The following is a 24182-nucleotide window of genomic DNA, read 5'->3' on the forward strand; positions in this document are numbered from 1 at the left end:
ACTAGATATTCTTATTTCGTTTGATTATTTGCGGTAGAGAGAAAAAACTCCAAAGTGCAATGTAATCCAATAATGTGATCTAGATCCAGTTTGTGTGGTGGTGCAGCAGCACCTTTTTCTGTTTCCTAGAAAATGGTGCTCCTAGCCTGACCCACTTTGACCTTATACCAGCTGCATTAAATAATAATAATAATACACAGGCTGCTATCCTGTTAATAATACATAAATAACCTGTATTGATCCATAAAGCTCCTTTTTATGGATCCTCAGAAATGTTGAAAACATTCAACTGCTGTGACTATAGACTTGGGTTTGCCTCATTCCATTTTATTTGGACTACAACACGCAAATAATGACACTTATGTTCGTGTGTGACATTAATAAATAATAGCACGCAAAGCAGACAAAGGAGGGTTTGCCTCTGTGCGAATTCATGAACTAAATTAGTAATCAATTAATTACTGCATTTACTTGGGATACCTTTTGTATTATATATAGTATATATTTTTTTGAATTACCTTTTTTTTTATTTAAAAAAAATCTCTTTATTACTCTTTTATAAACGTAATAAAGAAACATTGGGGCAAGTAGTAAGGACAAAAAAACAAAAACTTTTTTTCCCGTCTGCTGCAAGAAAATTTAAGTGGACTATCAGTGTTAGTGTAAGTGTATAGAGCAGGGGTCTTCAACAGGGGGTCCGGGAACCCTAGGGGGTCCTCAAATTTACTACAGGGGGGTCCACCGAATCTTTGTGTGATATGATTTTTTTTTTTTTTGCATTAACCACTAGAACCCTAGCATCCCTTTTCTGAGGAGAACTTTAGCCAAAAATAGCAGATCTACAAGCTTGTAGATCTGCTATTTTTGGCAAAGAGGTATAGGTGTAGAGGGAAAAAAAGAGCAGACCAAGTAATACAAAAAATAAAAATAATCTGAAACACAATCTTATACAATATAGAGGGGGGTCCCTGCTTCATCTAACTAAATCTACGCTAGGGGGTCCTCTGCCCTGAAAAAAAATCACGTTGAAGACCCCTGGTATCGAGGCTATATACATCTGGAAGCCCCCCCTGTCACAGTCCTGTTAGCTGTTAGGAACACGCCATACATGCAGGTTGGATTTCACACATTTGGACAGTGTTACCGGGGTCCTGACCCCCATGCCGGGCCCACTGCATTGTTCCCCCTGTGAGGAGAGCCAGCAGGTGCAGCTCTATAAACCATCTCCATTTGATTTGGATTTAACCACTTGAACCCCAGCAGCATCCCTCCCTCCCTATTCTGGGGGGGAGGGGGGGGGGACATACATCTATCTCCAAACATCACGTTGTGAGTGAGCTTGTAAAAGACCGTGCCACCAGTACAGTTGCAACTCAGGTCCAGTTTATTAAATCTAGAGGGTTTATTATTATTATTATTATTATTATTAGTAGTAGTAGTAGTAGTAATAATGTTGTTGTTGTTATTGTTATTATTATCATTATTATTAGTATTATTATTTTATTTTACCGAGCAGCAGACAGAGATTATTTAAAAAATTTAGATGGGTTCACAGAGTGAAAAAAGTGACCTAAATGTACCCATATAAGGTGATATTTTTACATGATTTAAATTAAAGTTAAATTAACTCGATTGATTTTCCTGTGTGCTGCCAGGGAGGGTGAGGGTGCAGCAACCCCCAGGGGGGCTTTGTTCTAAGCCAGGGCACACTGTTGCTATGTAGCTTTCAATGCATCAGTGGTTTGGATGATATTGTTATTAAATACATCAATTTGATGATATGAGACTCGATATCGGCTGGGTGATAACTAGTGGTAGTTATCATGCTATGACAGAAGGGTTGTCTTTTCCTGATTTTTTTATCACTTTAGCCATATTTTATACTTACTTCTTTTTTTTTACAATGTTCAAATATATATCACAATACGATGTTGTGTGGCAATATAGGTATTTAGGTATTTGGTCCAAAAATATCATGATATTAGATTTTAGCCGTATGGCCCTGCCCTATAGACGAATCCACAGACGCTATAGCAGAGGTTGCTGGGCGGGGGGCACAGGAATGCCCTTGTCTGTCTGATGGCTGCACGGCATGGTGGGCTGCATCTCCTATTGCAGTGGTTTTCAACCCTTTTCATGCCAAGGACCCCTAAATTGATATGCATTTGGCCGCGGACCCCTATCTGAAAATGTTTTGTGCCAGGGACCCCCCAGAAGCAAGTATTTGAGTTAAAAATGTTCACTTTAAAAATATATATATATTCAAAGATATGCACACATTTTCAAGATTTTTCAAAAATAGCAGATCTACAAGTTCTTGTAGAGCTTGTAGATCTGCTATTTTTGAATAGCCAAAGCTAAGTGGTTAAAATGAATGGGACGCTATGTTAACTAATTTCGCTGGGGACCCCCTGGTACCCTCCCAAGGGTGGTCCCCGGACCACTGGTTGAGAACCACTGTCCTATTGGGTCGCACTCATCCAAGGCTCAGATCTTCAACCTGTGCCTCCTCCATGCCCCTTCATAAATAATATGCTCTCACTGAGGTTGTGCCTTGTGCTGGGGGTGACGACAAGCAACAGTTACACACAAAACAATAACATGAGATACCTAAGCCTTGTTGTAAGATGAATTGTGAAAATAACTGATGCGATGGGAGATAGTAGATTTGCTAGTTTCAGTTTTCAGTTTTTAGTTTGTATGACCTTCCGGGTCTGTAACTAAAAGTGTACAAATGGAACCTAATTTTGGTTCCATTTGTACACTCTCAAAGTTTAATTAACACTGCGGATTTTACAGTGTGTTGGGTCCCAGATAATACAAAAAAATCTAATGGAAAATGAAAAAGGTTGAGAATCACTGCATTAGTGTGTGTTCCTGACACTACATCTACTGTATAGACAAAATTATGTGGCCTGCCACATAATTTTATTATTATCATATCATAGAATTATTGTCAAATTGGTATACGAGATACAATAATCTGAAGACCCAGATGGAAGACCTTGCCGTCACTGTTGCCAGGTCTGCTTATTATAAGCGACTTTGGGCTTGTTTTTCTGTAAAGTTGCTTGTGAATATTGGTAGTTGCGGGTTGCGTTTTTTTGGCCTTGTTTCTAAAGTGTAGTTGCTTTTTTGGGCTTGTTTCCTAATGTTGTTTAAACCAGTGGTTCTGAAACATTTTTTTTCAAATCAAGGACCCCCAAATTAATATGTATATGTCCATCTGAAAATATATCTGTACCAGATTTGTGTTGTTAAAATGTTTCAAAAAAATATATATATTTTTTCACTTTTGTTGAAGATCTGTTTGAAAATAGCAGATCTACAAGCTTGTAGATCTGCTATTTTCAAATATCCAATCCATATAGGTTTAAAGTGCTCGTATGGCCTATTAGTCGCTTCTTTTGGGCTTGTTTTCATTGACCTGGCTGCTCATTCCTCTCGGTAAATCTGGCAACCCTGCTTGGAAGAAACCCCCCACAGCAGCTGACCTCACTTCTGAACCTCGCTTGTGATCTGAATAGAAGAATAAATGCCTCTAATTTGCTGTGAAGCCCATCTGTAGTCTGCCTAATATTGATAATCAGATGTTGAGCTGGCCCTTTATGTTGTCCCTTTACCCCTCATCTGCATAACAATGGGCTGATGAAAAATGAGTGTGTGGAGATTATGAAGGAAGAATGGACTTCTGTGGCAAACTATGCGGTTATATCTGTGGACAGGCTCCTCTGTTTTGGTCGGTGTTGCGCGTGGCATCAGCAGCAGAGCGGCCCCCCTGGGCCCCATTTCGTGTGTGTGTGTGTGTGTGTGTGTGTGTGTGTGTGTGTGTGTGTGTGTGTGTGTGTGTGTGTGTGTGTGTGTGTGTGTGTGTGTGTGTGTGTGTGTGTGTGTGTGTGTGTGTGTGTGTGTGTGTGTGTGTGTGTGTGTGTGTGTGTGTGTGTGTGTGTGTGTGCGCGTAACGTGTGTGTGCGTGCGTAACGTGTGTGTGTGAGTGAGTGATTGAGAATGGGCTGCTATCACTCTTGTGATCCCCAACATAGTCTGCTCTGCTAGAGCTGTAGAATGCCCGCTGGTGCTTCTTAATTTATTCAGCTAAAAATATACTCAGCTTTTTAAGGTGCTACAAAAAGCAAACCTCTATTGCCATCGTCGGTGTCGCATTAGATGGTCGATAAAGCAATATGAATCGATCTCAATTTATGTCCAAATCTTTTAGGCTTTCCTTAGGATGTAGAGCACTACTGTACAATAAATGGCATTATATTTTAGGCATTCATTTCCGACAAGTCTGTCTTTAATCAAGTAGTACCATTAGTTCAGTGGAGATATACAGTAACACTTCAGGATTTAAATAGTAAAACAAACAGTCGATTCCAAACAAACGACACAAGCAGTGCTTCCGTGTCACTTATACACAATCACAATCATATTGACTTTAAAAATACAATCCGACTGGCCCGGGCGGCTGGCGTAGCGGTCTGGGCACCTAGGCTGCAGCCTGACAGCGTGTTCCCGACGACCTTTGCTGCGGGGTCACTCCCCATCTCTCTCTCCCCCCATTTCCTGTCAGTCTACTGCAGTGGTTCTCAACCAGTGGTCCGGTCCTTGAGGAGAGGGCTTCAGGGGGTCCCCAGCAAAAGGTGTTAATACATTTTCACCCCTTTATCCATATTGTATATGTTGGCTATTCAAAAATAGCAGATATACAAGCTCACAGCGGGTCACTTCGTGCCGCACTTTGAGCTTGTAGATCTGCTATTTTTGAACATTTTTGAAAATCTTACGTTTTTGAAGAATTTTTAAGAATTTTTAATTTTTTAACACAAATCTTCTCTTTTGGGGGTCCCTGGCACAAAACATTTTCAGATGTGGGTCGTAGCCAAATTTATATCAATTTAGGGGTCCTTGGCATCAAATAAAGGCAGAAAAAAGCCATAACAATATATTTAAAAAAAACTAAAAAAACTAATACATACAGACTGACACTGATTGTATCAGTCCACATCGGCTGATAACGATTGTTTACCGGTGCATTCATACTACCTTTTAACAATTAACCGTGGTGTCCATGGCTCCGTGCAAGCAATTTCCTTCTTGACATTTTAATACACAGCAGCGCTACCCCCCACACATGTTACATGAATCCTAAAGCTGCATTAACCTTGTTCCTTTGTACTCTGTCCCATTGATGGATAGGTGATTAACACCGGCACCCTCCCCCCTCCCCCGCGGAGTGATAGACGAGGTCTTACAGCTCTGACAGAACTGAGGAATGACCTGTCACCTGTGTGAAGAAAACTCTATTCCCCCTCATTAGCTTGTAGACACTTTCCATTATGTATCCGTCTGATGGGAAACCCTGTCCCACATCTGTGGCCACGCTACTGCTACGATGCAACCGACCCTGTGTGTGTGACACCCGGCTGTGTGACGCGAGGAGGCCCCGCCCCACGAGGAGGCCCCGCCCCACGGCGGCATACTGTCACAGATAAGGATGCGTTCCACCTGCGAGGTTCAGCGTTGCCATGTCTGCTTATTATAAGCGACTTTGGGCTTGTTTCTCTGTAAAGTCGCTTGTACATTTTGGTATTCGCTTGGTATTTGCTTGTGGGTTGCGGTTCTTTGGGGCTTGTTTCTTAAGTGTAGTTGCATATTTGGGGCTTGTTTCCTAATGTTGTTTAAACCAGTTCTCAAACATTTTCATGTCAAGGACCCCCCCAAATTAATATGTATTTGCCCCCCCCCCCCCATCTAAAAATATTTTGTGCCAGGGACCCCCGTACCAGATTTGTGGCGTTAAAATGTTACGAAAAATATTCAATATGTTTCGCATCTTTGAAAATAGCAGATCTACAAGCTCACAACGCGTCGCAACATGTTGTGAGCTTGTAGATCTGCTATTTTCAAATAGCCGATGCATATGTAGGTCTAAAGTGCTCACATGGCTTTAATAGTCGCTTCTTTTGGGCTTGTTTTGATACACCTGGTTGCTTATTTATCTGGCAACGCTGGCTGAGGGTTTTGCCTGCATGGTCCCTATAGTGGGAGTGGGACAGACAGAGGGACACGTCCAGGTGTGTCATGCGAGACAATAATGGCGAGGGGATATAGGGAGACATGCAGGATGAGGGCATACGGGCCATTATCTACCATACCGGCAGACAGACAGACAGACAGACAGACAGACAGTGCCAGGGACATGGAAGATGATTCATAATGCTGGTATCTATGGGTGGCGGAAAAATGAGACTCCCCTCAGAAATGTCCTCTGTGTGTTACGGCTAACGGGCCTGGGGTTTTTAAGATGCCTCTCTGCTTATTTTTTTTTGACAGATGTCCCTGTGTTAAATATGTCCGTCTGTCGTCACTCTGGGTATTCTGCACGCTAACCGCTTGACAAATGAGACCTCTTAGGGTGTAAGTACCCCCAGCTCTGTGACGGACCGTCTTTTAGTGGAATGCTTGCTGTGTGTGCTGGTTTTTAAGCAGCAAAAAAGTTCTAACTGCCACTGCTACAGTATACTCGGTCTGAGTTATCTGTAGTGATAGAGTGACCCTGCATGTGTACTGAAAAAGAAGAGAGAGAGAGAGAGAGAGAGGGAGGGAGAGAGAAGAATAGTGATTATGCAGTCTGTTTTCTCGTCCGTATCTCTTCCTGGCACACATAGATACGCGTAAGGGCACACGCTATTCTGAAGAGCGCCAGCTACTTTATGGGCAAGCGTGTGCAGACAGCATAGTACACACACACACACACACACACACACACACACACACACACACACACACACACACACACACACACACACACACACACACACACACACACACACACACACACACACACACACACACTCGATGTCACAGAGTCACTTGTAGTAGCGGCTGGCCCCTGGTTTCCTTACATAAACCCGGAGCAGACCAGAGCATGTCTGCTGGCTAATCAGCATGGGTCAGCACAAGATAAAGAGCTTTTTGTACAACAGCCAAAACAAAAACTCACCTCTCTTGTTCCCGGGTCTCCCTGGGAAGAAGAAGACATTGGGGGTCATTAATCTTCAATCCTCCAGCATGTCTTTCACATCAAAATAGAAAGAAGAAGGAAAAAAAAGCCTCCTCTCGGACGGGTTAATGTTTAACTCTGGAAACAATGGTGGATTCTGTGTTTCCTTCTCAGACTCTGTACTCAGACTGTTAAAAACATTAAAAGGAAATACCCGTCATTTTTATAAGGAGCCTCTCAGGAAGCCCCCACAGGTGCCTCCAGACTGCGCCCACAAATCACTGTCGCGCCCTTGTCAGCGCCAGGCTGTTCAAGTGGGTCATGGCAGTGCGAGGGTCACCGATGGTGGGCGAGTGTCTTGAACCGGTTCAAACCAGTTGTGAACCCTCTGACTATAGAGATTAATCCATGGTGGCATTCCTATTTCCTTAGGGGCATAGGACGATTCGTATTTATTGTACAAAATAATGCATATATAAGTATATAATATAATCCTCAGTGTTCATTTATCCATTTGCTAAGGGTCCGTTTGGTTACATTTGCTCACACTCAGAGTTAACACTGAGGATTTGACTGTACCTATAGTGAATATAGTGATACTAAATGATATACACAAAAATCTGAGTGTTAAAAACTCTGTAAATTCAAATAACACTCAACATTTTAGAGTTCATGAGGAGATATTTCATCGGAAGCCACCTCAATGTGAGACATGGCCACAGTTGTGCTTATTGTAGACTTATAAGAAAAAAGAGATGAGTCTTAATGGCGGTATAATAATAATTACTGTAGGACATTTTCAGTCCATTACCTCAGATGGCGTGCAGGGTGTTCAGCCACAGAGGGAGACCCTGTCAAGAAGCATGAGGGCCACAGGCTGAGATGGATGCAGTATCCATGGCCATAGTTGTTTTAACCCTCGGGCTGTATGTCAGATCATTTCATATCGGAATCTAATGGAGGCGACATAGATGTGGCTTTCTGTGTTTTTTCGTTGAGAAAATGATGTGTAAGTTAAGGGGCACCACAGAGCCATGTTCTCGGCCATGATGAATGGATATATAGGGCCGAGGGGGGGGGGGATTTCCTCGCGGCATCCAGGGCTTTCTCTCTTGTCTGACATACTTGTAATGCTCACTGTGAATTATTCAGGAAAGTTTGTGCAAGCTTAAACGCATGGATGGCTTCAGCAAGATCTTTAGGCACGGTCACTGCGCCAACCATCCATCCATATGGCAAAAAGGCACCGCTGGGGCTGTCAGAGTGATATGTCTTATGCATTGCTAAGGCGGGAGAGAGGGGGGGTACTCATGTATCATATGTAATTGCAGCCAGGGACTGGCTAGCAAACTGGCTTTTGAGGAATGCATTTTTCATATACAATATGATTACGCACAGCAAAAGTGTAAAAGTGGACCTGTAAGCCCACGTTATAAGGAAAGTTAACACTGATGCTTAACCACTTTATATACTTAGTTGTCCAGAGTGCCCCAGGGGCCTATACTACAGTAGGTTCACTCCTTTTTCCCCTCTACACCAAATCTCTTTGACGAAAATAGCCGATCTACAAGACCATTCACCATGTATCGCGTTGCGACACAGTGTGAGCTTGGAGATCTGCTATTTCGCTGAATGTACGGCGCCAGATTAGAGACGTGTGCTTAGCCATGGTTCACATGACGCTTGTCTGTCACATGGCGGAAGTTCAACCTGGTTTTGGCACTTTCTTCATTTACAACCCGTACATCTACATAAACGTTCAGATTTCAAATATAAAGTGCTTACCCCATGGCCATGGACGTAACAAGTTGAAACGGGCGGGTCTAAGTACCCGTATCTTCCGTATTGTTCAATAAAAAGCATTTTAATCCGATCGGCGGCCATTTTCTCATAGAGGTATAATGTTTTAGAGTGCAATACACCTCCCAACCAATAGGGTCGTGTAGTTGAAATCTGAAAATGTATGTAGATGTACAGGTTGTAAATGGATGTGCCAAAACCAGGTTGAACTTCCGCCATGACTGTCGTGATGTGACGGTCAGGTTTCAGGGCTAGGTGTGTGCTCATAATTTTACTGTGTGAGGTTGTAAAAGGGGGAGGGGGGACACTGTAGGATTTCTTGCAATGAATTGTGACGTTATTTGATTTCTCTCATAAACATTTGATTTGATTCCTTCATCGAGTGTTGATTTTTGCTATCCTTTTGTTCTCTTTTCCCGACTGGATATTAGAGAGCAAATGTATTCCGTTTTTCCACAGAGCAGCAGCCCGCGTTCTCCTGCTCTGCTGCTCTGCTGCGCCTCGGAGAGGCTTGGTGTCCCGGCGTGATCCTTCTGTTGCTTTCGTGTCGTGCAGTGTCAGGGTTAAATGCTTCATTAGCATCCACTGTTTGATCCACTGAGTGGAGCCATATACATGTACATACAGTATATCCACAATATTCAGCTTCATCGGACAGTGTCTTTAATTTATGAATATTATTTTGATTGATACAGGAGCCCCGACCGATGACAGATTTTTGGGTCCAATGCCGATTTTTGGAGAGTCCCAGACCAGTGGTTCTCGAACGTTTCGATTTCAAGGACCCCCATAACTCTGAGAGTGTGTACAAATGGAACCAAATGGACCCGTAAGGGTCCATTTGGTTCCATTTGTACACTCTCAGAGTTACATTTGTACAGTTAGTATATTTGCACAGTTTCATATGTACTCTCTCAGAGTTACATTTGTACAGTTAGTACATTTGCACAGTTTCATATGTACTCTCTCAGAGTTACATTTGTACAGTTAGTACATTTGCACAGTTTCATATGTACACTCTCAGTTACAGACCTATAAGGGTCCATTTGGAACCCCCTCAAGGAACCCTAAGGGTCCCTGGACCCTACTTTGAGAACCATTGTCCCAGACCACCTATTACTGTGTTGTTTTGACTGATATTATGTTTAAAACAAAAGTGCTAAATCTATTGTAATCCAGTTGGAAAAAAAAGTCCACATAAATGGATAATTCATGAAATTTCCCAATCTACAAGCTTACAACACAGCAGCACACCGTGAAATATATTGATACTATGCTGACATACTTCATATTCTTGAACCTTTTTATGAATGTTGTGTGTGCAGCTTGAGATCTTGTTGACCTACTAAAATGGAAGCAGATCAAAGCAAAAGAAAAATATTCTATACATATTCTATATATACACAGAGTGTTTCATTTTTAAACATGCTTTGAACTGTTTTTTTCTTCTCATGGACAACATTTATATATTTGATCAAACGAACAAAGTTAATTGTTTATTAACCCTTGAAGAGATTGCCTTTGCACATATCAAGTACTGACAAAATTAGTAGTAGAAAACAATTGGTTACACACACACACACACACACACACACACACACACACACACACACACACAGGATATACGGTATATCCCTTTCATGCTCCTCGTTGAATTATGTTTCTGCGCATATTTTCGAGTTCCCACCCTGAAGATTTATTTGACTGCGGCGACCCATTCTATTTTAGCATGCGGCTGAGGTCCTCACCCTGCTTAGCCCTTTGAGTGTAGGAGACCATGCATGCTCAGCGCGAGGCTTTCCCTCAACACGCCTCTGGAGACATCTCGTTTGATGATCTCTCCTTTGAAGTTCAGCACTTTTACTCCGTGCCTCTGATTGGATAGCTTGGCTGTGTGAATAATTCATTGAGTAGTAATAGCGTATAGTAGTAGTATTGGTGAGAAGTGATGGAAGCAACCTACATTGCTGTACGTTTTCCTCCTTACATTTCTTGGCACACGATGGCAAGAATAGCCAAGAAATAATATTTAAGATTAATTTTGTTATTGTCAGGCAGAAACCTCATATCTCCATGTTTTGAATTTTAATGTTTTCTTTTTATGTAAATTAATTCCCTACTTTATCATTCAAGCGTGTCGCACAAAAGTAGTGAAAAGAGCAGGTATATATGATATGTGAGCTTGCAGATCGGCTATTTTCACTATTCTTTTGTATTTTATTTTATAATAATAAAACATAGGCTTGAGACATTATCGATACAGTAAGTGGCTGTATATGTTTGTTGTATATATTCCTAACTTATCCACAGCTGACTGTACACATTAATCACGTAATCCGTTAGAATGTCCATTAATACTTTGACTACATTTATATTTAAATGTTATACCTGTGTAAGAGCTCGTACATCATGCACACACCGGCCCGGACCAAGGGCAGACAGCCAGACCAGACCTTCTTCAACCTGGCATCCCTATTTTGGGCAATGACATTAAATGCAGAGGGGGAAAAAGGGCAAAAATAGGCAATCTACATGAAGCTCACAATGCATTGTGACTTGTGACGTGTTGTGAGCTTGTAGATCGGCTGTTTTCTCTCTCTTTTTTTTAATTTTTTTTTACGTATGGGCCTAAATGGTTTAATTTCTACTTCCATTATGTTACTACAGAACCTTTTTACTCTTGAAGCTTGGAGGTATCTCTCTTGTCATCTCTGTATCTGTCCTGTGTTTCCTACTTCATGACAACTGAATGTTCCCCTTGGGATCATTAATGTCTGTCTGTCTACCTATCTGTTTCCTCTCAATGGACTTCTGTTCACTGTTGCCAAGTCTGCTTATTATAAGCAACTTGTTTTTCTATAAAGTCACTTGTAAATGTTGGTGGTTGCGAAAGTGTAGAACTTTGCTTATTTAGGCTTGCTCTCTATTGTCGTTTAAACCAGTGGTTCTCAAACATTTTTCATGTCAAAGACCCCCAAAATTAATATTTATTTGTCCGCGGACCCCCATCTGAAGTTTCTTTGTCGGGGACCCCCTCATATGTGTATTTAAAATGTTTCAAACATATTGCCTCGTAGACCTGGTCGCTCGCAAAACCTGGCAACACTGGTTCTGATCTGTCTCACGTGTATATTGAAGTCCTAAGGCTAGATTTATGACAGCGATATACCAGATAATGTGTTTTTTTTATCCTGGTGCATGTAGAAATACATGATAGTGTGGTTATCATTTCACATTAGGAAAGGATAAACAATCCAATTTTCAGAAGAATTAGTTTTAATTGAAGACTTCAAGCTATAAAACTTCAAGCTGTGTAATCTTACTCAGGTTACATGGTCATTCTCTTCTAAAATGACTGTTGACTTTGAAGTTGGGGCCTTTACGGGCCAAAACGCTTTGCGCTTTATGCAGCGTGTCTAATTGTGCTCTTTTTCTACGCTGGACTTTAGCGTTGGGAAGAAAAGGACAAGGAACGTGCTCCTAAACCTCTCATATTTCCTAAGGGAAATGAGTTCTGAGGGGGTTAAGCTTGTCTGAATCTGACAGAAGGTCTTCTGTAACTGCAGTGCTTTGTAGAGACTATCGTTGCTGTCGGTCAGAAACCTTGTATCGCCATTAGAATTCATCAGGGCTTATTCAACTTACCAGACTGTTTCTGCCAAGCAAACCTAACGTCTATGCTATGCGCTCAACTGGAGCTTTTTTTTATTATCAAGTCTTAATGAAGATGGTCCAGTGAATGACTATCTCTGCACAAACACAGCAGTCCAGTTGGCGGTGCATCCATTTATGGCAGTGCCTCCCAACCTTTTCTGGATCAGGGTCCACTTGAAAAGCGTCCGCGGCCCACCCATGATCTGACCACTTAACATGGCTTCTGGCTGCCGCGTTAAGTGTATAAAATATATGTAAAAAAATATATATTCAAAGATTTGCTAAGATTTTCACGAAAAAAAAAAAAAGAGGCTTATCTATATCTGATATTTTTGAATAGCCAAAGAAATCTAAAAATGACAGAGATGAGTTCCTGGATTGAATGGGTTAATAGATCAACTGTTCCGACTTGGAATCGTAGTGTTTTGCCAGTTATTTGGGGGCCCAGTTGCAATATTCGTCCTGGCCCGCCAGTGGGCCACCGTCCCACAGGTTGAGGAGTCACAGTTTTATTTTATTGGGAGACGGCTGCTGCTAACCGGATAATGTTTTGGCACCAGGCCCTGCAGGGCTGCATTCAGGCACATGCTTATACTTTTAGGTTTTGGTTGGGATATTAGAGACAGCGCTGCATAACCCGGAAAACAGTAAATACCATCAATCAATGTCAATCTTCATAATAGAAGAACCAGAAAAAAACCAGCCCGGAGACACAAGCTATCAAAACTGCTCCCTCATACAACAGGAAGCTTATACTTAACAGTAAGCCAACTCTAGTCTGTACAAAACATAATTAAACCCTTAAAGTCAACCCGGCCATGTGCCTGTGAAACATTTCAGAAACCATTCATATAGGTGATACCTCATTCATCCTAGTAAACACCTTATTTGTGCTTTTTCACCTCAGAATAAAAGGCGTCAACCGGTATTGAGTGGTTTTGACGGAAAATACTCGCCGGCGATTTTCGTATCGTTTATTCGTCACACGCCACCGGTGTGTAAAGACCTTGAGTATAAACAAAAGAGGTGTGATATTATTTCCTTTGCAATTGTGATATAATTACATACAGGAATCGCAGTTGAGAACACCAAATAGTGTCATGTGCATCTATTAATCCCTTAACCCCCCCCCCCTATACTTAGTAAACAAATATCTAGTTGATTGAGGTTGGCTCTATACTTGGTCCACACTTTTCCCCCCTCTCAACAGCAAAAATAGCCGATCTACAAGCTCACAATACATCGTCGTGACGCATTGTGAGTAGAGCCCGACCAATATATCGGTCATTATTTGACTTTTTTTATCGACATTGGAAGTTACTAGTTGGTAGTTAGTTAGTTGGTAGTTACTAGTTAATGCAGCCGATGTGTCATGATTTTTAACCACTTCCAACCTTTCCGTCCTTACTTTTGACAAGTCATTCTTGGTGAAAATGTTCAATAGTTTTCAAATGAATTAAAGAATAGCAGATCTACAAGCTAACATACTGTAGATCTGCTATTTCTTTGTTGCCACGTGTGGTGAGCTTGTACATTTTAGAATGTGTTTAAATAAAATCTATTCTAGTTGATTTTCTCAAATAGAAACTTTAAGCAAATCTAAAGTTTTCCAAATTTCTTAGAAAATGTTGCACTTTTTGACAAAATATCGGTAAAAAATCAGTACTCTGTGCTCTAACTCTCCAAACTCGGGATCGGCATCGGGCTCAAAATTCCGGCATCGGTGGGCTCTGATTGTTAGCTCGTACATCTGCTATGTTCCTATAGGGTTGCAGTGAGTGGTCTCGTACATCTGCTATGTTGCTATAGGGTTGCGGTGAGTGGTCTTGTACATCTGCTTTATGTTGCTACGGTTGCAGTGGGTGGTGGTCACCCAGTCATCATGGCCTGTGTCTTGGTGTTCAGTCTATGATCTGAGAGTTTTTCCTTTAGTTTCTAAAGACTAACATACTAAGCCTCAGTAGCAAAACAACTAAACAAAAAAATCACAATTAGCCTCCGTAGCCTTTATGGAACCGGTGGGCGGTTGATGGTTGCCCTCAAGTTCAAGGGGATCGGATCCACCCCTGCAGCCTCTCTGAATCCTCCACAGCTGCCCTGTCACGGGGGGGTGCATTATCCTGGCGCTGATCTCCTCATAGTGTGTGTGTCCCCCCCCCCCTTACAGGGCCCGCATCAGGAAATTCACACGTCCCAGCAGCAGCCTCCCTTCAAAGGGGATTTGGTGCACACCCTCTGTTTTCTTGCGCAGGCTGGGTTTTAGGCCCCCTCTCTGCCAAACTATGTGTGAGAGCTGCACTGGTTTAAAGTAACTAAGTACATGTACTCAAGTACTGTACTTAAGTACAATTTTGAGGTACTTCTTTACTTTGCTGGAGTATTTCCAGTTTCCAGTTTTCAGTACCTCTACTCCACTACGTCTCAGAGGCAAATATTGTACTTTTACTCCACTACAATTATTTGAAAACTTTAGTTACTAGTTACTTTGCGGATATAAATTATTATATTATAAAACATACAGTAACCACTTCAGACCTATTTTATACATACTGTAGGCTATTTGAAAATAGCCGATCTACAAGCTCACAAGGCTTGTAGATCTGCTATTTTCAAACATTTGAGTACTTTTACTTTTGGTACTTTAAGTACATTTTGATGCCAATACTTCTGTACTTTTACTCAAGTACATTTTGAATTCCGGACTTTTTTACTGCAGAGTATGTCTACACTGCAGTATTGATACTTTTACTTAAGTAAAACAATTTGAGTACTTTTCCCACCACTATTCTCTGCCAGACAATGTGTGAGAGCTGGTATGTGTCCCAGTGACGGGGAGGACCCTGTCTGTACCCTCTCTCTCTCCCTACGCCTCATGTGTAAAAACAGGAGTGCTTGTATATCACTGTAGGGGCTGTAAAACTGTCTGGATGGAAGAGATGACTGACAGGGAGTCTGGAACATCCTTAACGTTGCCGCTAATGCTATGAAACATTAGATATTTGTAAAATGTGACACCGGTATGTGAATGTGAACATAAGGAGAGAGAGAGAGAGAGAGAGAGAGAGAGATGAGGAGACTGATATCTAGGGGTGTGGGAAAAAATCGATTCATACTCGAATCGCGATTCTAATGTTTCCAAAAATGAATTTAGTTTAAAAATAAAAAAAATCAGTATTTTTGTATAATTGACAAGGGACAAGTTCTGGGATGAATCGGGAAAGAAATCGATTTTGAATGAGAAAAAAACGTTTTTGAAGAAATCGTAAAAAATCTGAATCGTGACCCCAGGAATCGGAATCGAATTGTGAGATAGCAGACGATTCACAGCCCTATTGATGTCGCTGAAGTCAGATCGTGTAGTTGGTTGTCTCTGTGCTTCAATAGAATTTATGTTATATGTCATGCAAGTGTTTTGCATCAAAACAATTCATATAGTTCAGTCAGTGGTTCTCAAAGTGAGGTCCAGGGACCCTCAGGGTTCCTTGAGGGGTTTCAGAAATGGACACTTACAGGCTATCTCTGAGACCATAAGGGTCCGTTAGGGTCCATTTGGTTCCATTTGTACACTCTCAGAGCTATGGGGTCCTTGAAATTGAAAGTTTGAGAACCATATAATGTAGTTGATACCTCATTCGTACAGGTGGATGCCTTTTATTCACGATTTTTCACTGCAAATATAGCCATCAATCATCCCTAATGATTTTTTTCCGTCATATGATTATTTTGGGGGGTCACGGCCTGAAAAGGTTGAGAACCACTGGTGTTAGTGCAGAGCAAAAACAGGAGGGGGCCTAGTTAGCATAGAGAGAAATTACCGGAAAGCAGAAGGCACACAACACTCCAGATTAAATAAAAGTTGTCAATGCTGAGGAAGACCTATTGGGTTGAAGCGTGTCCGTTGTCTCTGTCCGTGAGAGGTAAATAAAGAACTATGTGAAAACTGAGGACATTCATTGTGTGCTGGCTATATTTCCTCACTTTCATGGCCTAGTATAGAGCCCTGGGGAATCCGGTCATCTAAGGGTTTAAGTGGTTAATGGGTCATGTTTACTCACTGATTCGAAGAATTTGGAACACAGGGGACGCTAAAGCCATACTGTATTAATCTCACACAAACTTGTTGTGTGGCCAGAAGGAATGCCGAAGAAAATATGCAAATCTTGCAGCTCCAATAAACACAGAATTTGGGCAAAGGTTCAATTATGTAGAAAATTCACTTAATTGCCCCATAATTAAGTTGATTGAATTGAAGTTGAATTCTCTGGAAATTTGTTTTAATGGTGTCATGAGAAGGGCTAGGAGCAGTGGTGGAAAAAGCACTTTTTTTCTTTTTTACTTAAGTAAAAGTATCAATACTGCAATGTAAAAAATACTCTGTTACAAGTAAAAGTCCGGAATTAAAAATGTACTTAATTAAAAGTACAAAAGTATTGGCATCAACAATAAAAGCACTCATTGTGCAGAATGTCCTATTTCAAGTTTTCAAGTGTATAGAAATATTTTGAAAATAGCAGATCTACAAGCTCACAATGCGTCGGAGCTTGTAGATCTGCTATTTTCAAATGGCCGAAATGTATATAGGGCTGAAGTGGTTAATGTATGTTTTGTAATAATACTCAAAATCTGCAAAGTAACTAGTAACTAAAGTTTTCATATAATTGTAGTGGAGTAAAAGTACAATATTTGTCTCTGAGATGTAGTGGAGTAGAAGAAGTAAAGGTATTGGAAATTAGAAATACTCAAGTGAAGTACAAATACCTCAGAATTGTACTTAAAAGTACAGTACTTAAGTACATGTACTTAGTTACTTTACACCACTGGCCAGGAGGAGTTAAATGTGATGCGTGTGCTCACCCGGAGGTTTCCCCGGTTTAACTGGATAATTGTCACCAAAGTAAATCCAAATGTAATTGTGTTTAAGTGCTTTGTGGACAAAAGCTATTTCCGTTGTGGTTTACATGAATCCTAGACATGAGATGTAAACAACATCTCTCACACATACTTCTTCCCCTTTAAACTACGATATGACATCGCCAGCTCCAGTTGATTCATTGCGTGCTGACGCGGCGTCTCTTTCAGCACAGGAATATTGTCTGTCGCCCTGATAATATTAGGCAACCCTTTGTTTGATAGTAAACCCCAGGGAGCTGGAAACCCCCTCAGGGCTGCTTAGCGGAGAAAACATTCCGGTAGGTCTGGGTCGATACGGACAGAATGAAATATCACAATAGTTTTGACAAATGTATTGTCAAAACGTATTGACATTATACTTATTAACCCATTTTGGGCGGGAACCCCTATTTGTAACTATACCTTTCAGGACGGGAACCCCTTTTGGGGTTGTTGTTGCTACAGTATGTACAGTATATAGCAACAAACATTTGTTGTAATTTTTGAATAAATATTTGAAGTTTTTCAGAAAATCAGGATTTAGAAGGCGTTTTAGCCTCAGGTCTAAATGGGTTAAAGGGGAATTTTCCCCCACAGGTTTCTTACCTTTTCTATGATGTTATGATATCCTAGGATGAATGGTACAGTAGAAACATTTCATAACTCCATCCCGGGTCCGCCATAGCTAAAAAACGCCTTGTCTTGAATGCCCACCGGAAGTCTCGCTAGACGAGATTTCGAAACAAGATTTTGAATCTCGTCTAGCGAGACTTCTGGTGGGGCACATTCAAGACAATCACGTTGCATAGTGTTCTGTCGCTATGAACGTCATATCTCACCAAAAAAACAAAAAAACAAACACTATTTTTTGGTTAAAACCAGGAAAAGACAACACTAATGCCATATCACCATATTACGAAATCCCAGACGCTATCAAGTCTCATATCACAATACCGACATAATATCCATATATTGTCCCTACATTCCAGTACTGTATTTTTGTATTTTATTTTAACATCAAGCGTCCCTTTTTTTCCCTGACTTTGGCTGGCATTTTTGGCATCTACTACCAGTCCTGATCCCCCTCTATAGTAGGATCTACATAGCTAATCCTTTGGATGTTCCTATGTGCCAAGAGGCCCAGGATGAGGATTAAAAAAATTACACAGCTGACTCGGGGGCACTTCAAAAGAATAAAACGACCGGGATTAGGTGAGCGTAAGCATGCAGGTTTTCAATTAGCCGGACCCCTGATACAGATCCATCCTGACTCCCCGGCTTTGTGTGGTACTAGCACAGAGGTCAAGAGGCCACGGTTAGCACGCACGCCACACAGCCGGAGTGGATGGCCTTGGTACAGTCGCACGCATTGTCCCCATACCGTTACGCCACTTCTAGGGCTCAATGAAAAGGTTTTGGGAGTTTTTTTTCTCGTTGCGGTTGTCAGACCCGATGTAATCAGCTTACGGGTCTGTTTTCGTGGAATTTTCCTCGAGAACGTGCTAATTGGATTTATCGCACGACAATAGGGTCTGTCTACTGTATGTGTTTGCTTCCTTTTTTTTTTTTTTGTAAGTAAAGCGAGCTGTTTGGCTGAATAATCTTACAGTAGGAAAGCGTTATTAGTACAATTAGTGCAGTCTGTTTAACCCATTAAGACCGGGAACGCATCTGTGTCATTTTTTTAATTTCTTTGGCCACGCTATGAGCTCGTAGATGTAGTTTTTTGAAAAACCCTTTGAATATATATATATATGTTTTTAAAGCGAACATTTGTAACTCAAATCTTTGCTTCTGGGGATTCTACAAAATGTCTTCTAAAACAGTTTTTTTTTGAAAAACTTAACTTGCTATAATATCAGTGGTTCTCAGACTTTTTCATGTCAAGGACCCCCAAAATGATATGTATTTGACCGCGGACCCCCATCTCAAAATATTCCAGGGACCCCCCAGAAGCAAAGATTTGAGTTAAAAATGTTCGCTTTGAAAATATATATATTCAAAGATTTGCGCACATTTTTAGTTTTTTTCAAAAAATAGCTGATCTACTCATAGCGTGGCACTCGGTGCCGCGCTATGAGCTTGTATATCTGGTATTTTTGAATAGCCCAAAGTATAAAATAATGGTTATAGCTAAACAATCTAAAATGACACAGTTATGCGTTCCCGGTATGAATGGGTTAAAACAGTGATCCATCTCTCCGGATTAGCTGTTTGCTGCAAACTAAAAAAAAAAACCTAGAAAGAGGCTTGCTGTGCAGTGTGTGTGTGCACACAACTGGAAAAGGCCTGCAGAGAAAAAAAAGCTTGCAGTGTCTCTCTCACCCCCCTCTCCTCTCCTCTCCTCTCTCCCTCCCTCCCCTCCGTCCCCTCTCGCTTTGTGGATTCTGGTCCGACCAGTTCTCGTCGAGTCACAAGACGGTCGATTTGCATTTCTCTCTCCCCCCTTCAGATGGGAGGAACCACTATTCACAGGTTTGTTGCACACAGACCAGAATATCGTGTTGCCCGGCCCAGCAGATCGCTTTCCCCCACAGCTGGCAGCCGTTCAGAGCAGGTAGACCTTGGTGCTTTTTGACCCGTGCGGACCCCACAGGCCTGGAATCATCGTGTCTGGGGGGCGTTGTTTTTTTATTCCAAATCTAATCTGGTGACAGAGTTTTTAACACGTTTAACCACTTTAAAAACCCTCTATTCTTAGTAAAAAACAGACCTGAGTTACAACTGTGCTAAAGTCTCTTTGCTAAAAATAGCAGATCTGCACGCTTGTAGATCTGCCAGATCTGCTTTTGGTGAATTTCCCCCCCCCCCCCCCCTCCAGAATTGGGATGCTGGGGTTCTAGTGGTTAATCCCTATTTCAAATGTAAGGAAAATCATCATTCTTTTGACATTCTTATGTAATCTTTGATGCCCAAAAATATGTCCACCAGGTTCAAAGTGTTTTGAAAAAGTCTTAACCCATTAAAACCGGGAACGCATCTGTGTAACCACTTAGACCACTATTTTATACTTTTGCTATTCAAAAATAGCAGATCTACAAGCTCATAGCTTGTAGATCTGCTATTTTAGAAAAATCGTGCAAATGTGTGCAAATCTTGAAAAAAAGCGAAGATTTTTACTCAAATCTTCTGGGGGGTCCCTGGAACAAAATGTTTTCATTTGGGGGTCCGTGGTCAAATACATATCATTTTGGGGGTCCTTGACATGAAAAGGTTTGACAACCACTGATATTATAGCAACATAAGTGTTTCAGAAAACTATTAGGATTTAGAAGACATTTGTAGAATCGTATCTCAGGTCTTGACGGGTTATGGAATAATAAGAGGGCAGAATGTTATCTGCTCTCTGCACCGTGTCATCCTAGTCTCTACCAGCTCCAGAAAGGCCTAAACTGAATGTACACACTTTTAACCATGCTACACACGTAGACCTCTGTATTAGCAGCTTCTATAGTGGTCATTTAATAACCCGTTTTGCATAGCTCCACAAAGCACCTTCTCTTCCACTGTAGCTTTTTACAAATCATTGCTGTCGGATGGAAACCTTATATGTCCCAAACTGTTAACTGTCCAGGAAATGACAAAACAACTTTTGTTCCAATGAAACCGACACACTTAAAGTAAACATTTTCACTTTCATTGTCAACATTTTTCCAAAAATAGCCGACCTGTATAAGTTCACAACGTGTCGCGATGCAACACGTTGTGAGCTTGTAGATCAGCTATTTTTGCTGCCTTTGTGTGACACTGTACCGCGAAGTAGGCCATTAATTGACACAAAGAAAATCATTAAAACATAAAAGTTGAAATATGGAGATACCCGACAGCAACAAAATGGAAAAGGACATGAGGGAAATGGGATAGTAATGGTGTGTGAAGGTTACCATAACAGAACGACACCAGTACTAATGGACGTCAAAATGATATGTTTAGAGATTGGATTCTGTGTGTAATGTAATTTCGTCTTTATTAGTTAATCTGCCTGGTAATAAAGGTCATTTTAGGTGAACATTTATATATTTTTATAAATGGGGATTGCTTAACCACTTAACCCTTTAAGACCTGGAACGCATCTGTGTCATTTTTTGATTTCTTTGGCTATTCAAAAATAGCAGATCTACAAGCTCATAGTGCGGCACTGTATTTTTTTTAAATTGTGAAAATTTGTGCAAATCTTTGAATATATTTTTAAAGCGATTTTTTTAAACTCGAATCTTTGCTTCTGGGGGTTCCCTGGAACAACATATTTTGAGATGGGGGTCCACGGTCAAATATATCATTTTGGGATCCTTGACATGAAAAAGTTGAAAACCACTGATATTATAGCAACATACATTTTTTCTTAGGATTTAGAAGACATTTGTAGAATCCCCAGAAGCAAATATTTGAGTTAGATATGTTTGCTTTAAAAATTGCTTTAAAAAAATTCCATGATTTAAAAAAAAAATGCAGATCTACAAGCTTGTAGCGCGGCTTCTATTTTTGAATAGCCAAAGAAATCTAAAGTGACACAGATGCGTTCCAGGTCTCAAAGGGTTAATATACTTGGTTGACCGAAGTCCCCCAGGGCTCTATACTTGGTTCGCTGCATTTCCCTTTACAAATATGTCTTCGATGAAAATAGCTGACCAAGGGAAAAGCTAGGATTCAGTTAAACGACTTGTGTAGCTGTGTGGACCAGTGTTGCCAGATTTTGCGAGAGAAATAAGCAACCAGGACTTTGAAAACAAGCCCAAAAGCAGCGACTATAATAGGCCACATGAGTGCTTTAAACCTATATGCATTGGCTATTTGGAAATAGCCGATTTACAAGTTTAGATCTGCTATTTTCAAACAAATCTTGAAAGAAAAATCAAAACATTTTGAATATTTTTTGGAGCATTTCAACAACACAAATCTGGTCCCTGGCACGAAATATTTTCAGATGGGAGGTCCTTGGACAAATAAATATGAATTTGGGGGTCCTTGACAAAGTTTAGGAAACAAGCCCCAACTACTAAATGCCACCCAGGTTTGGGGAATAGTCTAACCCCATCCCTCAAAAAGTGCAGTTCGCTGGGCTCATTTAATAATGAAAATTCACCGTTCAGGAGGCCAAATAAGGAGGTAGTCTGTCTAACGTATTTTCCCGTTAGACAGACGACCCCCCCCCTTTTTTGTACATATAGCATTATCATTTTTTCCCCTGCTTTTTTAATTTTTTGTTTGTACATGGTGTTATCTTTTTCTGTATTTTTGTATTGATATTTGAACTGTGGTGCCACTATATATGACTATGTATTGAATACCAAGGACCTCATTGGAAACAGACCGCAAGGACTTCTTTGAACGGACCTTTTAGACAAAGTATTTGAAATGTAACTGTGCTGTTTTACATTTTTTGCCTAATAAAATATTCAATCAATCAAACCCGCAACTACCAACATTTACAAGCAACTTTACAGAAAAACAAGCCCAAAGTCGCTTATAATAAGCATACATGGCAACGCTGATGTGGACGGATGTGTTCCACTGGTGTTGTTAATAGCTGTTGTTCTGGCTTTTCTCATTACCTGACTATAGGACAGAGAGACCGTAGTAATGAGAGCTGTGGTGGTTCCTGATCAATACAGAGAGCTCAGCTGTGGGGGCCAGTTGTTTGGCCCCCACACACTGGATGATGAATGGCTCTCATTTCAGCCCCACCCCCTCCTCCAACATCCACCTGCACCATAGTGTTGTTATACTGTGTCACCTGGGGCCATGTGTCCCTGCAAGCAGCTCCACCAGGAAGCACTTTGCTGCATCATTACTATGCACTTTGTTGCTGTCTGGAGGAAACCTTGTAACTTGGCCTGTAATGGCCCTTTTGTGACAAAAACCGGTCCGTTACTTTTCAGGAAATGCAGTGGTGTAAAGTAACTAAGTACATTTACTCAAGTGTACTCAAGTGATGTACTTAAGTACAATTTTGAGGTATTTTATTTTACTTTGCTGGAGTATTTCCAATTTCCAATATTATACTTTTACTCCACTACAATTATTTGAAAACCATAGGTTACTAGTTACTTTGTAGATTTTGATTATTATTACAAAACACACTAACCACCTCAGTCGTATATATATTTCGGCCATTTGAAAATAGCAGATCTACAAGCTCACAATGCGTCGCATCGCGACGCATTGTGAGCTTGTAGATCGGCTATTTTCAAAAGATTTTTTATACGTGTTGAATTTGTGAAATGGGACATTCTGCACAATGAATATACTTTCTACTTTTGGTACTTTAAGTACATTTTGATACCAATACTTTTGTACTTTTAGTACATTTTGAATTCCGGACTTTTACTTGTAACAGAGTAGTTCTACATTGCAGTATTGATACTTCTACTTAAGTAAAAAATGTAAGTACTTCTTCCACCACTGCGGAAATGGATAAAAGAACCATGTGTTCCAGTGACACAAATATAGTTGTTGTTATTCAGTCACAATCTCATGAATGTTAATACTTTTCATTAGTCTTAATATTTTATATATGTAACCCACAGACACACTTTCAGCAGATCTACAAGCTCACCACATGATGCAGCGTGTTGTGAGCTAGTAGATCGGCTATTCTTGCTACTTTTGATCGACACTGTTGTACATCGAAGTAGGGCATTAACCCATTAAGACCTGGAACGCATCTGTGTCACTTTAGATTTATTTGGCTATTCAAAAATAGCATATATACAAGCTCATAGCGCGGCACCGAGTGCCGCGCTATGAGCTTGTAGATCTGCTATTTTTGAAAGATCTTGACATTTTTTGGGGGGATTTTTTGACTGTTAGGAAAAAAGTTGAAAGATAAGAC

The 24182-nt window shown here is 40.8% G+C and overlaps 2 protein-coding genes across 2 annotated transcripts in view; one reads left to right on the forward strand and one right to left on the reverse strand.

Annotated features, from left to right (window-relative positions):
• LOC308073623 (rho-related GTP-binding protein RhoE-like) overlaps nt 1–24182 on the reverse strand; it is a 528647-nt gene that overhangs the window by 143165 nt on the left and 361300 nt on the right. The gene's annotated exons all lie outside the window — the stretch shown is intronic.
• lypd6 (LY6/PLAUR domain containing 6) overlaps nt 1–24182 on the forward strand; it is a 52604-nt gene that overhangs the window by 263 nt on the left and 28159 nt on the right. The gene's annotated exons all lie outside the window — the stretch shown is intronic.

Source organism: Gymnoscopelus braueri (genome assembly GCF_963280865.1).
Source record: "Gymnoscopelus braueri genome assembly, chromosome: 18".
Lineage (NCBI taxonomy): Eukaryota > Metazoa > Chordata > Actinopteri > Myctophiformes > Myctophidae > Gymnoscopelus > Gymnoscopelus braueri.